The 3,596-nt window shown below is 50.6% G+C and overlaps 1 long non-coding RNA gene across 1 annotated transcript in view; it reads right to left on the bottom strand.

Annotated features, from left to right (window-relative positions):
• LOC144178792 (uncharacterized) overlaps window positions 1–1,513 on the bottom strand; it is an 11,511-nt gene extending 9,998 nt beyond the window's left edge. The window contains exon 1 of the long non-coding RNA XR_013324066.1: window positions 1,386–1,513. This is a non-coding gene — a long non-coding RNA (uncharacterized LOC144178792). The remainder of the gene's footprint in view (window positions 1–1,385) is intronic.
• Window positions 1,514–3,596: the final 2,083 nt, after the last annotated feature.

Genomic DNA, 3,596 nt, shown 5'->3' with positions numbered 1-3,596 from the left:
CGTCTTCGCCATGCCCGCGAAATCCTCCACATCCTCCCCAACCTCAATCGGGGGTGCAGAGACCCCCGAAGAGCACCTTCCAGCTCGCGCGGCGTTCGAAAAATGCGGTTCGATATAGACGTACGAATTACTATACTTTTACATAGAATTTTCAAGGGGATAATTTTTGAGTTCGATATAGACAATAATTCGATATACCCGTGTTCGATATATCCGTGTTCGACTGTAATATATTAGTATGAAACTCTATGCTGCCGGGTACATGACGGCACGTTCGCTGAAGCGCGGCTCCCCTAGACAGTGGCGCCAGATTTCCCTCTAGTGTATATTAGTATGAAACTCTATGGTCTAAAGGTATAGTCACGAGCATTGGAGTGATTGGCCTGGGGCTAGATTTTTTTTTTTTCAAAATGAGATTTCTTTAACTGTGCAGTGTTCTCCTAGCTCTATACTATTGTATTATTTTTGTAAATAAGGGTGGTTATCTTCTAGGCCAGTTTGGGGGCGAGATGTGGCATATCAACACTATTGATTAATATTCTGTATCGCACTGGAAGTGCTCAGCTTGTACCTATGCTGGAACAGAGTACCGCAAGAAAAAAACTTCAAGCCGGGGTAGTCACTGCAGGCGCCCGTGTACTACTGTAGTTTAGTGGTCTTCGAGCAGAAGTGGCCGCTAGGCCAGCAGTGCGCCGCACAGAACGCTTTGTATCACTCGTGACTGCTGCGCCGTGGGATGCAACCTGCGTTTCCTGTTTCTTTTGCACACGGCGCTGCGGAGGTAACATCACGCACCAGTGAGCAGGCGCGGTGCCTTCCTCCCCTTCTCTCCTTCCTTCCGCCTTGTCACAGATGCGCCGCAGCCATGGAGGGATGGCCGCAGCCAATTGGAATTTAGGTACTGCCCCAGCTGGGCTCAATAATATCCCCAGTCCATTTCTTTTCCATTTCCATCGAACCACCTACCTACTGCCTCACTGGTACAGACTAGTGTCACTAAACAAGGTTTTAGAGTATCGGCACTCTTTTCTCCTTTTGTTCCGTGCCGCCGCCACGATCATTGGTCAGTTCGCATCCCGTGACATTTGTTTACACTGCGACGGTCCAACTAGTACAGACAACGCAGGTTTTCACGCTCCGAGCTGCGGACCGGCGAAGGTAGGAGCTGCTGCGTGCGGGCGGCCGCTTTGTTGGCGCCCCGGGCACAGAGAGTAACTGGAAACGGGGTTTTCGTCGGTTTTGTGCGCATTCCTGAAAGCAGGCTTTTCTGCCGTGAATTGGAACCGGCGGCGCGGCAGCTGGTGGAGTGTATTTGAGAACACGGGAGAGAAAACTCTAGTGCTCTAGCACGTATCAAAGGCATACTAAAGGTATAGTGAACTTACAATATTCTAGTTCACTGTACTAAAGGCTTCAGCACGCATCAGGCGATGCACGCTGATGCGCATTATGTAGAGGAACTCTAGCCATCACTCTAGTCATTGAGAACCAGTTGGGCTTGTTGGTACATAGTTAAAATGGTTGCAGCGCAAAAAAACGACGACGGACGAGTGAGGAACAAACGGGACAAGTCCCGTTTGTTCCTCACTCGTCCGTCGTCGTTTTTTGCGCTGCAACCATTTTAATCATCACTCTAGCACATGGTATGGCAGCGAGCGCCTCCTGCATTTCTCTTGGGCGGGGGTGGCCTTTGTCACTGCTGCTCGTACTGCGCATGCGCGAAGGCTGTTGCTTTTTGGTTGACTCCCTCGCGAGCTGAGGTGGAGCATAGCCTCCTCTATAACTTCTGTGCCCGCGCAATCGGTCCCCCAACGCCGTCCCCACTTCTCTCGTTCTACGCCGCGGCGCACCGCTAGGGGCGCTCGCATCCCATAATAGCTAACGCACTGCTCGCTGCAACAGCAGACGATGCATGCCGCTACGCCACGGTTTTCCCGCCGCGCGCCAAATTCGTTTACCGTATTCGTTCGAAAGCTTTGCTTAGTTGTGATATTCTTTCTAGCGTGATAATAAAAATAATAATAATCATTGTTGCACAGCACTGAATACATACGCGGGCGAGCCCAAGCCAAAAAAAGCTTGGCAGTTGCTGCCCATTACGGACGCAGCGATACACATTTATTGTCGTCTGCGATACAAATATTGTCGATGCTTGCTCTCCAAGTGCTTTGCTAACTGCAGTGCTTGTCGTTGTCGAGACAGCCGGGCCAGTGCCATGCGCATGTTCTCCAAACTTTTTGTCGACCCGGGTAAGTTCGTAGTTAAACATATCGTTAAGAAACGGCGCTTGCTTCAAGGCATCATGCTTAAACGCGGTATTTTTGTTCTCTGCAGCACTACCAGAAAAAAGGCGGCTGTCTAGGCCCCGAACGCTGCACAATGCCGTACTGCTGCGTACCGCGCTGTAAATCATGGAGCGGCCGGAACGAAACTGGAGTGTCGTTCCACGAAATTCCCAGTGACCAAGAACTTCGCGAAAAGTGGCTTAAGGTGATCTCGAGAGACAACTGGACCCCGAATAGCACATCTTGTTATTCCACTGTTTGTAGCCGACACTTCGTCCCGTCCGACTATGTGCTCGACGCGAAGACTGAAGAAAGGCGCTGTTCCCAGTGTCTTCCAAGAGTACCCATCATAGTTGCAGCCACGCAAGCAAATCGAAACAAGCGATGTTGCCTTCAGGAAGCGTGCTGCGGCTGCACTACTGAAGTGCTCAACCCAAGGCCACCATGAAAAATTCCCCGCATTTCCCCGAGGGGAAGAATGTGAAAGTGCGAATGCACGAGTTGAATTTGCGAGGTTCGGTAATGTTCGCGAAGAGATCACACACACACACACAACTACAAAGAAAGAAAGATGCATTTATTCACAGACACCTATTTGTGTTGTCGTTGTACTTGATTGCTAGAGCGGATCTCAGCTTTGAAATTTCGTGTCAGTACTCCTTTAAGCGGGTGCATTAGCCCTTCTCACGCCCGATTCCTGGCCAATCCCCAACGTGGGTATGTGCCATGTCAGCGGCCAGGCAGCGCGCCCATCTCCCCCCGTTGCCAAAGAAGACGAGGAGATTCCTGGCCAATCCCCCACGTGGGTATGCTATGCGGACATCGCCGGTGGACGCAGGTTCAGGGTCGCTTAAGAAGTGCATTCTCACTTAAAACTCGTGAACGTTGTGCTCGTCAAGTTTTTCCGGCCACTTTTTGTGAACTTCGCGACGAGTGTGACTGACAGACACGACATTGCGAAAGTGTTGCATGCGAAACCACTGTCTCGGAAAGTGCTGAAGCTGTGAGCGAAAAATCAAATAGAAAGGTCGCGTCGCCTTCTGATTACAGTTTTTATATTCAAAATCTTATGTAAGCTTACTTTTTACTGTCAAAGCATGATCCTTTATGGAACGGAGACGTTTCAAACCCTCATTCCCGCAAGCGTGCATAGGCTGCGTCGTCTGCTGCTATTATGGGATAGGCGCGGCTTCTGGCGGCAAGCTCCAGAACTATGAGGGACCGACGCCGCCTGGGTATTCCGCGCCAATGCGCGGGCACAAAAGTATAGAGGAGGCTATGGGTGGAGTCATAGAGATTTCTTTCTCTATG

The sequence above is a fragment of the Haemaphysalis longicornis genome, unplaced genomic scaffold (assembly GCF_048455015.1).
Source record: "Haemaphysalis longicornis isolate Haplotype H1 unplaced genomic scaffold, Haemaphysalis longicornis Haplotype H1 scaffold_4, whole genome shotgun sequence".
Lineage (NCBI taxonomy): Eukaryota > Metazoa > Arthropoda > Arachnida > Ixodida > Ixodidae > Haemaphysalis > Haemaphysalis longicornis.
This window is presented reverse-complemented; position numbering and strand designations above follow the sequence as displayed.